The sequence below is a fragment of the Fundulus heteroclitus genome, chromosome 3, assembly GCF_011125445.2.
Source record: "Fundulus heteroclitus isolate FHET01 chromosome 3, MU-UCD_Fhet_4.1, whole genome shotgun sequence".
Taxonomy (NCBI): domain Eukaryota; kingdom Metazoa; phylum Chordata; class Actinopteri; order Cyprinodontiformes; family Fundulidae; genus Fundulus; species Fundulus heteroclitus.
The window spans coordinates 29,830,966-29,845,641 of NC_046363.1; the positions used below are offsets into that span (position 1 = coordinate 29,830,966).

Sequence of the window (14,676 nt, forward strand, 5' to 3'; positions counted from 1 at the left end):
CACTGCCATAGTTTCCTTAGCATTACACAATATGACCTTTGGGTGAATATTTTGGGGCGTCCATTTCTGCGAGGTTTTCCATTTATACTTTTGAATGATACATTAAAATTGTTTGGAAATTACCTCCTAACCATTCCCACATTGTCGTGCCCTAACTATTGCTTCTGTAATGTCATTGCTGATGTCTCTCCTGCTTGGTATTGTGCTTGCACACAAAAAACATTGTTTTTAAATAAATGCAGATATGAAAAATGTGGCATACCCATGGTAACTGGAGGAGCTGCAGAGATTCAGAGCTCAGGTTGGACAATCTTTCAACTATTAGCCGTGCAATTTGTATATCTGGTCTTTATGGAAGAGTGTGCTGAGACGGCCATAAAAAGTACCGTTTACAGTTTGTCACAGGCCATGTAGGGAGCTTGGCAAACATGAAACATGATGTTCTAGTTGGGCGATTCCAAAATGTATGTTTTTGGCTTTCCGACATGCTGTGGGGGGCCAAAAACTGTCATTACACATCACTCTAAACACACTCACTACGAAACAAGGTGAAAGCAGCATCATGCGGTGGGAGGGCTTTTCTTCACCAATGGGAGGCAAAGTGGTCACAGCTGAAGGGAATATGGATTGAGCTAAACTCTTCTGATAGAAGAGACTGGTGCAGAGGGTCACCGTCCAGCAGGACAGCGACTCTACTTCAAAGCATATCGATCTGTGGGAATGGCCTAGTCAAAGTCCAGACCGGAATCCAATTGAGAGTCTGTGGCACTACTTGAAAACTGATGTGAGACTCTTAATATTTTCATTTGCAAAAGATATTTAAAAAGCATTTTCTACCTATATGCCATCGCCTAGTACTCTGAGAAGTGTGGTTATACACTGGTGGTGCGTTTTCCATTCCCACGACCGTCAAAGGGATCAAAGGCTTTTAGACGTAAGAAAAAGAAACGCTTCTCTGAAGAGAACGCCGTCAGCCTGTACCCTGCTACTTATATAGCTCTTCTGAGTATTCGCCCCATTACAGGATTAGTAGACCTTGTGAATTGGCACCCAGGTAACCAGGAGTGAGGAATAAGGCAGAGAATAAAGCTCTCATCCCTCCAGTGCTGCTAAGCCGGTTAAAAATAGAGGCAGAAGAGAAGGGATAGAGAGAATGAGGGTGGACAGAAAAGTTGTGGGAAGGAGCAAATGACCGAGTTGACTCGCCGCAAAGTAGGGTGATGGGGAATTTACCGAGTGACCTTGTGGAGCGAACGTGTGGCTGTTTGAGACTCCAGTGATCCCAGGTGCTCACTTTTAAGCCACCAGCAACTTGACCCAATGGACAATCTCCGCCTAGACTCGTCATGTGTATGACCATGATGAGCATGTTTGGCTGCATGCTGATGGCTTGGTTGGTGAGTAAAAGCCCACTTTGATTTACAAAGACAAGCCCGAAAAGGGATTACAGGACTGTCTCAGAAAATTAGAATATTGTGATAAAGTTCTTTATTTTCTGTAATGCAATTAAAAAAACATGAAATGTCATACATTCTGGATTCATTACAAATCAACTGAAATATCGCAAGCCTTTTATTGTTTTAATATCGCTGATTATGGCTTACAGCTGAAGAAACCCAAATATCCTATCTCAAAATATTAGAATATCGTGAAAAAGTATACTAGTAGGCTATTCAACTAATCACTTGAATCGCTTAATTAACTCGAAACACTGCAGGGTTTCCTGAGCCTTGAAAAACACTCAGCTTGGTTCAGTAAACTAAATCACAAGTATGGTAGTGGTTAAGAGACGACATAAGATTCTCACAGTAACTGGTGTACTGACCATGGCATTACTGTCCTTGATTGGCCTGCCAATTCCCCTGACCTGAACCCCATCGAGAATTTGTGGGGTATTGTGAAGAAGAAGCTGAAAGACACCAGACCCAACAATGCAAATGAGCTAAAGGCCGCTATTGAAGCATCCTGGGCATCCATAACACCTCAGCAATGGCACAGGCTGATTGCCTCCATGCCACGCCGCATTGATGCAGTAATCTGTGCAAAAGGATTCCCAGCCAAGTACTGAGTGCATTAATGGACGTTTTCAAATGTTTGATTTTGTTTTGCTGTTATAATTTATTTTTTAACTTGGTCTGAGGAAATATTCTAATATTTTGAGATAGGATTTTTGAGTTTCTTCAGCTGTACGCCATAATCAGCGATATTAAAACAATAATTTCAGTTGATTTGTAATGAATCCAGAATGTATGACATTTCATGTTTTTTAATTGCATTACAGAAAATAAAGAACTTTATCACAATATTCTAATTTTGTAGAGTACCCCAGTGTGTTTTTAACAAGACAAACGGATTAAAGCAGAAACGGGATAAGATTAGATTCTATTGTCTCCTATGAAATGCGTAGAAGTAGTCCCGAGACGTTGATCTGAACGTTAACTGGTCTATAAAAGGATGAAATGAACCCCCACCCCAACTGATTGTCACCTAAAAAGCCTCGCATTGCTTTGCTTCCCACCCGTTTCTCTCGCTTGTCGTGACGACTCCTGTAAACAACAGGCCAGAAGGACGCGCTGGGTGAGAGAGCAAGAGGACGAAGGAGGCACGAACACCGGCGCCGTGGTGAGTGACGCTGTGAAGCCACGAGTGCAGACATGAAGGCATGTGGGTCTGGAGGGGCATGGAAACGGGGGACCGGGTGGGGGGGCTGATAGAGCGAGAGGATGAAGGCTGTGAAAGAGGAAGACAGCGAAGCTTCCGGGGATTAAAGGGCAGCGTAAGGTGGAGGACAGAGATGAGATGAGATTGGCTGAAATCTGAGCTTGTTAGTTTCTCTCTGTTTTAAATCACTTTATGCTACTTTATGGACCTCAGATCTACTCAAAACATGGGGACTGGGATAATCAGTGGCAGCTGTATCTAAAGGGTTGTTGAGTTTAAATTTAGACAACAGGCCCTGCGATGTTTGACAGAGAAAAGCGGGTCTAAAAATATCGGAGGAATGTAGGCGTTACAATGTTGAGAGACTGAACTATCTCTGCTTGGCACATGCTGCTGTTTCACACATCACCGCAGACAACTGCCCACTAAATGTGGCAACCTGAAGCTGCCATGTTTTCAAATCACTCCGGCTGCACTTATAAACAAGAAAAAACAAAATGATGGCACTTTTAAAGGAATGCATCTAACAGTAAAAATTTTGTTTCTGTGGAAAATGTAAGTAACTTTGGATTTATTGATGATAAATTATGTAAACGTAGCTCCATCGAATTTTGATTCTACTCCGCGAGGGTTTTTTCTTGTATAGCGGAGCAGCCGGCACCCCACACATATGTAGACGCTCAGTCCTCATTGCAGCCATCTTTGTTTTCTCAACCTTGGGACTTTAGCTGCATGACCTTGGCTCTCTGCTCATTTTTTGCCTCATTACTGTCAATAAATGTCACTTTGGCCACAACAGCTTTTAAAAGTGATGCTCCTTAAACTGGATGTACATGTTTGTGGCTATACTAGAGTCCTGGTCTCTGGTTTTCTTCCTGCATTTAGCTCCATCCACATTCCACATCTGACCAGCTTCCTGTCTCAGAATCGCATCCCCTCAGCATAATGCTGCCATCACCATGTTTCACTGTGGGGATGGTGTGTTCAGGGAGAGGTGCAGTGTTAGTTTCCCACTACACATACGGTTTTGCTTTTGGACCAAATAGTTCTTCTATAATACTTCTTATGGCTTTCTTCTTGCTGCTCTTCCATCAAGGCCTGACTTGAGAAATGCATGACCGTTACCAGATTGTCTAAACTGAGCTGTGGATGTCTGCAGCATCTCAGCATGGCCGTCACCGCGGGCCTCTCGGCTGCTTGAGTTATTGATGTCTTCCTGTCAGTTTACGTGGACAGCCATGACTGGTAGTGTTGGAGTCATGGCGCTCTACTTTCATTTTTGGATGATGCCTTTAATGATTGATTGATTGATTGATGGATGGATGGAATCTTTCTTCTCTATAAGATGTCAGAAGCTTAAGGTAATGTTTTTCCTGTGTATGTGAAAATTGGTTGCACTGGCTTTTATTTAGGGGTATTAGAGTATGGGGGGTATGCATGGCGAATGTTTCAGATTTCTATTTGTTGAAAAGAAGAAAAGCCTTGTCTCACTTTTGTTCCACATCGCATTAAGACCTGCTTTTTGTTAGACTATCACATAAAATCCCAATCAAATACGTGTAATATTGTAGTTGAAAGGTGACATAATGTGAAAAGAAAAAAGGTTTTAAGGCATTTGCAAAGCACCGCATTGCACTAAAACGTATAAGTAGCTTCTTATTTAAGACTCAGCTGCTTCATAGGTCAAGAAAACAATTCAGATGCTTTCAGTGGAACCAAATTTTATTTTTATGTAGTCTTTTTCCTGAGTATTTTTAAGCATATCTAAGATTTCTGTCTCCTAATTTATTTGAGTGCACATTTGAAGTGTAAAAAAATAGGGACTGTTGTTAGTGTTCAGAGCTCATCGTGATGTGTACATTTCCAGATTGATTTGGCTCCTGTTTGTCATTTTAAAGTAATCGTGTTGCACAACCTAACTTCAAATCATCAAAGTCCCGCAGGATTGTTTCAAATCTTTAAATTTCTGGCTGTTCTTTCCTCGAATGGGAAAAAGTGAAAACATATGTTCTTATCATTGAGCTGGACATGTTGTTTTCACATATTGTTGAAATCCCTGATTCACTGTTTGCACACATTAAATCCACTCTTAGAGGCTTGAGATTGAGTTTTGACAGTAAATCATATTACAGGTGTTGTTCATTCCTGCCTTTACAGTTTGGGAAAATTAGGAGTCTGAGCGCTAAATAGTATCTAATGAAAAACCATCACAACTGAAGCTGAGGTAGTTATTCATGCCATCATCTACACTCAAATGGATGATTTCATATTTCTACTTGCCACAATTAAACTTGCCAGAGGTCTGAGCAGATCCTAATATTACATTTTGCCCTGGTCCAGCCAGAGTCTTAAGGTGATGGCATGGAGGCCGTCCGACCTCAAAGACTTGGAGATCATTGCAAAAAGAGAAATGGTGACAAAAAACAGCTGAAGCGTGTACAAAAGCATATAAGAAATTACAAGAACAATGGTAAGAAACAAGGTTCTTCCACTGGTTATTGAGAAAGTGAGTCAATCACTTCACGCCATGCTTTGTTAAAGTGTGCAAATTTAAAAAAAAGGAAAGAAAATTCAATCCTTTATTATCTTGTCTTTTGGGAGATGCTCATGTCATTTCCCTTTTGTACATTCAAAGACTCTGAAAAGGTGATTCATGCTTTCGTCACTTTTCATTTGGACTATTCTAATAATGCCTTGTGTGTCAGCTCAGATCAGTCATCTCCACATCGCCTACAAATCACCCAGAAGGCAACAGCTTGTCTTTTAACAGGTACTAGAAAAATATGAACATATTTCTCCCTCCCAGGCTTTGATTTTAAGGTTCTTCTGATTACCTTTAAACCCCCTGACAGGACCGGTTCCATCAAATTTACAGTCATCGACAAAATTGTTGGCGCCCCTCTGTTAATCAAAGAAAACCCTACATTGATCACTGAAATAACTTGAAACAGGCAAAAATAATAATAAATATAAAATTACTGAAATTTAATCAGTGAAAATTAGACATTGGTTTTGAATTGTAATTCAACACAATCATTTTAAAAAACAAACTAGTGAAACAGGCCTGGACAAAAATGGTACTCCTAGAAAAGATTGAAACTATTGCATCCTCTAATTAGCATTGCAGACGTCTCCACTGCGAAAACAGATCTAAAAATAAGTAAAATGTTCTTAAAGTTAGTGTTTTAATCCTTGATTTGAGCAGGTAAATAAGATTATCTGCCAACGGAATGAGTATTTGTACCCCTAAAATGAGATAATTAGACATCCTGCACTTAAAATAAGCAGATGGAGATGCATTGTTCCTATTTTGAGTGCCAAAATCTCATTCCATTGGCAAATCATCTTATTTGCCTGCTCAAATCAAGGACAAATACACTAATTTTGACTTATTTCTAGTTCCGATTTTGCAGTGTCCAAGCTTGCAACCAGTCATTCTGTCTATTTAAAGGGTTACAAGTCGTCACTGTGCTGTTTGGTGACATGGTGACACACTGAACATGGATCACAGGAAGTGAAGGAGAGAATTGTCTCAGGAGATTAGAAGGAAAATTAAAAACAAGCAAGTTAAAAGTAAAAGCTATTAGATAATCTCCGAGCAGCTTCATGCTCCTCTGACTATAGTTGCACATATCATTCAGAAGTTTAAGCTCCATGGCACTGTAGCCAACATCTCTGGACGTGGCTGTAGGGGGAATATGGATGACAAATTGAAGAGAAAGATCACACGAATGGTAACCACAGAGTCCAGAACGAACTTCAGATGAATTAAAAGTAACCTCCAAGGCAAAGGTACATTAGTGTCAGATCGCACCATCTGTCACTGTTTGAGCCAAAGTGGACGTCATGGGTGGGAGACACCGCTGCTGAAAGCCAATTACAAACAGCAAGACTGGAATTTGCCACAATGCATTATTTTAAAGCCACAAAGCTCCTGGGAGAATTTCCTTTGGACAGATGAGACCAAACTGGAGCTTTTTAGCAAGGCACACCAGCTCCATGTTCACAGACTGTGACAGGAATCCAAAACAATAACTGACTTCCTAAACGGTGGAGTGATGAAGTTCCAGCACTTTTATTGACAAACAGAGCAGAGAACGGATAGATGAAATGTAATCGCACCCAACGGTAGTCTGCGTCTCCCCTGCTTCTGTCCCTCCTCGCTTTCGGCTCTCCCTAACACTTGACAGTGGCCTTGCTGTGAGACAAAACAAAGACAGTCTATCCCAGACAATCATTATAACGCACAGTAACCACGCATGCATTGACCTTGGCAATCATCAGGAGCGTGGAGCAGCCACCCTCGTGTCTCCAGTGCTCACATGACCGAAGAAGCGTCAGGCCATACTTTAGGATAACATTCCAATAACACAGACACAAAAATAAAGCACACCTACAAAAGAATATTGTCCCAACTGTGAAACATGGAGGAGGTTTGGTTATCTTCTGGGGCTGCTTTGCTGCATCTGGCGCTGGATATTTCACATCTGTCCAGGGTTCAATCAAATCACAAGACTATCAAGGTGTTCTGTAGAGAAATGTGCTACCTGGTGTCAGAACGCTTGATCTAAGTCGTTGGTCATGGGTCTTCCAACAGCATAAAGACCCTAAACACACAGTGAGAACCACCCAAGAACAACTATGGACCATTCTGAAGTGGCCTCCTACGAGCCTGAATCTAAAGACTACTGAACATCTGTAGAAGGAGCTGAAACACGTTGTTTGGAGAAAACACTTTTCAAACCTAACACAAGTGGAGCATTTTGCTCACGAGGAATGGAAGAAAAATACCTGTCAGCAGGTGCGTAATCTCATTGACAGTTACGTAAATTGTTTGATTGCAGTGATTGTTTTAAAAAGCGTGTGCAACAAAATATTAATACAGGTGCCATCAATTTTGTCCAGACCTGTTTCATTGGTTTATTTTTTTTAAAAGATTCTGTTGAACCAGAATTTAAAAGCAATGTCTGATTTTCATTGGTTCATTTTCAGTACGTTTGTATTTATTATTACTTTTGTCATTGGGTAATTTTCTTTGATTAATACAGCGGTTCCAACTAGATAAACCAGTCCATTTATGTATTTTTGTGTCTCCTCCAATGTCCACTGAAAACTCTCTGGTCAGACAGACAGCTCCTCTTATATGCGTTCATGATCCAGATTTAAATGTAAAGGTGATCAGACTTTGGTCCTGGTGGCTCCAAACCGTAGCAACAGTTTATCCGCTCATGTCCGGACTGCAGAGAGTGCTGAAGCCTTTAAATCTAGGCTGAAAACCCATCCTTTCTCCTTGGTCTTTGACTGAAGCAGAACACGAGACCCAAATAGATCTGATTGTTCTAGGCGGAAATTTATCAACTTTATTTGAACATTTCCATCTTTTGTTTTATTGTTTATTAATGTTTTATTGTTTGTCTGGTTTATGAAGGAACTTATGTTGGTTTTAAGGTGCTATGTGAATAAATTCACTTTTTAGAAACAAACTTTCTGGCTGAATGACAACGATTTTAAGACTAAATCTCCCAGGAGTATGAATAATTTGTTCATACAGATCAGTGTCGGCAAAATTTTACAAGACCAGAGCCTCAATACGTAACGAGCAAATCTAGGTCTTAATTAGTGAATGAAATTCCCAAAAGTTTACACCTTATATAAAAGATGTGTGTATGCAATAATACTGTATATTAGCATTACAGAGATTGAATTTTATTATCTGAAATTAAAAAAAAAATCTGCTACTACTGTAGTCTAAATGCTTTGCAAAACAGCAGCACGGATAGTTTGGCCTTTACTCTGTCTTTACAGGATTAGCAGCTTACAAACCGTCTTCGCTTTGTTCATTTCATGGACACATGTTGCTCATAACTGGACTCTTCAGTCTCTTTTTAGAGACTGGCTGTGAATAAAGGCGAGCTTTCACATCAGGTATCTCAGCTGAAGAGAGAGTGCTCATGAGGCTTAAAATAGCGACTGATTAAAGCTTCTTTCAGCTCCTTTCGTTCCATCTCTTCATCATAATCACACCGAACTGCTTAAGGTTTCTGTGCCGTTTGCTAATGCGACCAACCACTGTGCACCTTTTTTCCAAATTTCATCAGATAATCCGGCTACATCTTCAGACGCGTTCGTCCTGAATTCTTCAGACCTCTTCTAAAATATTTGCATGACGATAATTGCAAATTTCACACCTGAGCTTGTTTGGTATCTCGCAGGATTACACATTTAAAACAAACCGTAATCTGTTACAGCTGTTGAAGAGAAAATGTGCCTCTCGCTTTTTGCTTTAATGCATTTATCATTGCTTGGTGCCGAGGTGTCTCACCTGTGAGGGGGCTCAATCACCTTTTGGCCTGCTCTGCTTGCATAAGTATCTCTTATTTGTCTATCTCTTTATATACAGGTGTAGCTCACTAAGTTAGGGTTGTGTTTAAAAGCTAATTTATTTCGGTAACTCAATTCGCCAAGTGAAACTCGCTGTATGGATTAGTTACACATAGACTTTATTTCCATTAATTATGAAGATTTTCTGCTCGTAGCTAATGAAAAACATGATATTTGGGATTAGAATATTACATTAGACCAATAAAACACATTTTTAATTCAGAAATCCAGGCTTAATGAAAATGAGGTTTAATACCTGGATAAATAATATTTTCAAAGGGTACTTTTAAGAAACGCGCTTCACCGGAACCGATATTATAATGTACCTGTATTCATTATTTTGTTTATTTATTACACTTAAATAAAAGTTTAACAGCTAAATCATAATTGCGTCTGCAAACCTTGTTGTATTGTGTAGTTTTGCTGCTCTAGGAGCTAAACCACTGCTGGATGAGATATTGAGATTATTGCTGGAAGAAACATTCAAATTGAAATCTTTCCAGTAAATAGCATCTATATTTATACGCGTCCAGCTTCGTGTGCTTGTTTGTGTGACATTTAATACCCCGGAAAGCCGTGATGCTGGCTGTTTTTTTTTATATATATATATATATATATATATATATATATATATATATATATATATATATATATATATATATATATATATATATATATATTTAATGCTGTCGGCTCAGGTCGGAGCTTTCCTCTGTACTGCAGCCGAACGACTCCTCTTTTCGCTTTTTCTTGTTTACACAGACGGGATGTCAGACGTGGCCTTTATCTTGTGAAGTGTTCCCTGCGTTCCCACAAATGAAGTTATCCATAATGATAACCATTTCCTGAGTTATCATCAGCGGGGAGCAGTTTGCTGCGACAGGACGGCATCCTTCTTGTGCCGAGGTGTTGGGGCGTGTGAGAAGATGAGAAGGAAGCAGACGCAGACAGCGGGCTTTGAAGTCAGACGTTCCTCAGCTGACTATTGATCTCCAGTGTTATACCTCATCAATCTTTCTGTCTTTTTTTTTTATGCGCTGGTGTCAACTAAATTGAGGGATGATTTATTCAAATCCAGCACCATCAGAGTCCTCTCAGTCCGTTCAGGTTAGGAAGAATGCCTTTTTACATGTAATAAGGGTTAGGGTTAGGGTCTCTTTTTTTGCGATCAAGTTTTTTTTATTAATTGACTCAGATCAAACAAGATCCAACATGTATTTTACATAATACAAACCTAGAAAGCAGGATAAACACTAAAACATTATATTACAAAACAATAATAATAATACATAACAAATTGTTGGATTGAGTAGATTATGGTGTAAACAAGCATATTAATAGCTAGACCACAGATGAATCCCAGGGCCAGCCTCAGTAGTTCCCTTAATCCCCCTCAAGAGCTAAACCACACCTTCAATTTCACAACAGTGTCCATCTTAATTAGGGTTTGTCTCCTCTTCAGCTATTTGATACTTGCTTTTGATGCAGGCAGCGGGACACGGCACAAAGATGCAGGTGCTTGGTCTTTTCACCTCGTTAAAGATGTGCTCTACCTGGACAAGAAGAAGCAGACACACAGATATGTCGTTACCTCTATTCAGCACACGTCTACACCACAGAAACGTGTTACGGTAGAGCAAAAATCCACTCCAGTCAACTCAATGTTGTTTCTAGGACCCAGTGTAGAGATTAAAAAAAAACAATATTATATTGGCATATGTAATATATGTATGTTGGGACATACTGGTATGATAAAGAAAGGTTAAAGTCTTAAATGTCTAAAAGGTTTCTGCAGACTGTTGTTTGTTGTAACCTTGCTTGCAAGCTGAATTCTCGCAGTATTTGTGCGTTCACAAACACATAAGAATCCATCTCGTACCGCTCCCACTTCAACCGTTTGAGAATGACGCCTACGTGTTGGCCAATCACGTTGCAGTATTGTGGTTTAAGGCGGGACAAACAGCTGGGACAAATGCAAGAGCTGCAGAGCCCACACTGAACCAACATAAGCATGGCGGCGGCGCAGGAGGACGCACTTGTAGCTGCTGCCATCACATCTGTTCCACTATCAAAATAAGGGCGCCTTGACCAGCGTAACTTGTAACTTGCTGTGGTTTCTCATGGACGTCTGCTGCTTACATTTTAATATTGATACTGTGATTGGCTAAAACCAACCTTTGCTAGGCAGGCACTAGGTGTTGCTTCGTCCAATCAGCTCAGAGAGTTCTGCTGAAGGTCCCTCCTTTCCCCGAACAGAGTCAGTGAGTGCAGATTGAACCAGGTTAGTTGAATTGCTGTTGTTATGTTGCTAAAAAGGCTGAAACCACACAAAGAGAACAGTCAAAGACATGACTGTTAGGTTAATTGGCCTCTCTAAATTCTGTGTATGAGAATGGTTGTCTGTCCTGTGTGTCTCTGTGTTGCCCTGCGATAGACTGGCGACCTGTCCAGGGTGAACCCCGCCTCTCGCCCATTGAATGCTGCAGATAGACACCAGTAGGGATAAGCGTGTTAGAAAATGGATGGATTAGAAAATCAGATTAACAACAGAAACATGTTTTCTTTAAAAAGTTAGGAGTGTCCAAAGTGTGAGCTCGGAGCCATTTGTTGCCTCTGGGTTGATTTCGGCCCCCAGACTGCAATTGAAGAATGATTTGGCTCCGCAGACGGAGACCATTTAGTCAAATGAGTTAGCATTGCAGACGTGAGTGAGCAAAACAGTTAAAACGTTTTTAAAATTGAATATGTTAGCAACAACTCAAAGTATTCCTATTTTAACAACCACACTTTTCACGTTCTCGTTAATTTCATAGCAAACAGGATCAGTCCAACAAATCTTACTCAAAGGCAGACTTCGTAGGAAAAAAATCTGCTTTTAATCCTTTTGTTAAAATTTGCTAAACACAGCAAGCTTTTTCAAAGAAAGACTGTCCCAAATTGTAATCTTATTTCGGAGAATATACCCCACCCCCCTTTTTTTTTTTATTTAAGTCCAAATGAATTTGCAAACTGGATGGTCATCTTTTAAAGGCGAATGTGCAAAATCCTTTCTAAGTTTTGAATCTGTAGTGATTTTCACTTCCTTTTCCTGCAGCAAATCTGATTCATTTCTTTAATTAGAATATTGCGTGCTCTTATTTTGTGGAGCAGGTAAAAAAGAAATATTATATAATTTTTTTTTTTGTTGTTAATAATTTCAGTTTCTTTTCATCATTCTGGCCATGAATAAAACTGGAAGAATTTAGCAAGAAATGATTGCAAATTTGGACATGAACAGATAAAATGTATTTTATTAAAGTCAAGCACAATCAAGCTGTCAATAAAGCTGCAGGAGAGGCAATGCATTGGATGTTTGCTGTTCAAGATGCAATGACTCATTTTTTTGTCTCATTGATCAGAAACACATCCTAAACCAAATATATATTGAACTCTTCTGACAAACGCCTTTAACTCAACCAAATGTCCGTTTTCTAAATATGAAAATCTGTTATTTTCTTCCCCGCAAAATAAAACAGCTGGACGAACTCCTGCCAACAACTGCAGATTTTTGCCAGAGGTTGTAAAGCTACTCAAGTTAATGAGATGTGTGTGTTTTTGTGGCGTGCCTACAAATCTCCACAGGTTAGCCTGCCAGCATGTGTCCAGATGCTCTCGTCAGTTTGATCAAGCCTGCAGCCGCGCGCGCAGTTCTCATGGAAACGGCTCTGCCGCTTTTAATTCAGTCGATCAAATCCACAAATAGGGTTGACAGATGTCAAAAAAGAACGTTTGTTACACCCAAGCATTCATCCAGCAGATTAAATATTGCTGCACATTTAACAGCTTGTCTGGCCGCGCTTTGCCTCTGCTAATGATGATGGTGACTTCCCTTTCATTTTCTGCAGCTTAAATAGAAACGTGACGCTGCTTCAGGATTGGTTAAGGACCGAAATGTGCCTCAGCTGTTTCTGTGTTTACGTTTTGCAAGCTGCAATGTTTTTTTTGGCATGAATAACCTTCGTAGATATCCTTCCTTTAAGCATCGCATCCTCAGGGACGCGGGAATCGACTGAAAGGCTGTCAGGGTTACACCGTCTGGGGACATGTTCCCTCCATTTCACCTCGCCACATTGCTCCATCTGTTCATACTGCAGCATGAACGCATTTAAGATGAATGCAGTTTAAATGCACAGTTTAAATCAGATGTTCTCTTAAAGCACATCAAAGGTGCAAAAGGAAGGAAATGTGAATCCTTTGCAGCAGAGCAGGTTTTCCAGCGTGCTGTCAGACCTTTAAATAGGTGTTTTGCTGATGGAGTTTTGCTCTGCTATATTTAAATCAAATTATCTGAATGCTAGGGCTGTTTGTAGATGCATGCATGCGTTTGTGCCTTAAAGCGGTAGCATGGTAATTTAAAAAACTAATAATTAGAAATGTAAATGGCAAAAATACATATTTATATATTATGACCAGGAAAAAAAAAACTATTCCAGAGAGCAAAACAGATTCATAACAATCAAAATTTAAGATACCGAAACGTATTTGTTTCTAATGATTGACAAACACAATAATAGAGAATTATGTTTTGAAATAACTTATATTGTTTTCATTATTTTTGCTATGTGACATAAAAGCCTTTCTTTCAACAAATCTATAGTATTTCTTTCCTCGTTTTGAAGACTACGTGCTGCTTTTTCCACCAAAGAACAGAATCTTACTAAACTAAACACAAAAAGCTGTATTCATGAAATAAGGGAGAAAGGAAACCTGAATGATAAAAAGACCACCCACAGTGTTTAGTCCACAAGCCTCAAACCTTTTTATAGTTTGTCACTTGACCATAAAATGTTTTTTTATTAGGGTTTTATGTGATAGACCAGGAGTCAGCAAACTTTTGCCATGTTTGCCCTGACTTCAGCAAAACATACATGACCCTTCAAATAAAGCAAGCTTATTGGGTTTTGTTAAAGCCTGCCATAGAAAATGTGTTTTTTCATGGATAAATGAAAGAAGTACAATTTTATATCTAGTTTTAGGTTTGACAACATCACATTTTTACAAAAGGCAAAAAAATAATAATTTAAATTAATTTTTTCAAAATCTGCAAAGACCTGTGTTTTGTAGCACATTGCCAAAAAGAAAGAAGGAACAAAAAGTCATATGCAGATTGTTTGCAAATACGACATGAAACGACAAAAAAATGCTAGAACTGGCCTTTTATTACCTTTATATTTAGAAGCACCGCCTCATTCTTTATAGCTTTTGGGTAAAATTATGCATGCAGAGCCACATGTGGCTCCAGAGCTGTCCTTTTCATATACCTGTGATAGACCAACACTACTTTATGCAACCTTTTGATGGGAAAGGAAAGGAAAATAGTTTTCTTTCTTCTTTTTTTTAACACATGAATTTGCTGAAAGACTGGCGAGCATCTGTGCAGTCCAGCTGAATCACTTTGTGGAAGCACATTTTACAGCTGCCAGTCTTTTGGACTCTCTCCCAGCGTTGGATTCTAGACCTGTGATTTCTAATAAATAACTCAAACTCAGTCAGATTTGAAGGACAGCAACTGTTCCCAGTTTCTTTTATTTCTAGGCTTTGACTGGACCGTTTAAACATATAAACGTGCTTTGACCCAAACCTTTGCACTGCAGC

The 14,676-nt window shown here is 39.6% G+C and overlaps 1 long non-coding RNA gene across 1 annotated transcript; it reads left to right on the forward strand.

Moving 5' to 3' along the window:
* Positions 1-1,153: 1,153 nt before the first annotated feature.
* On the forward strand, positions 1,154-10,165 carry LOC118562640. Its single transcript, XR_004930710.1, has 3 exons — positions 1,154-1,397; positions 2,560-2,622; positions 9,805-10,165. It is a non-coding gene; the product is annotated as an uncharacterized LOC118562640 (long non-coding RNA).
* The last annotated feature ends 4,511 nt before the right edge of the window (positions 10,166-14,676 follow it).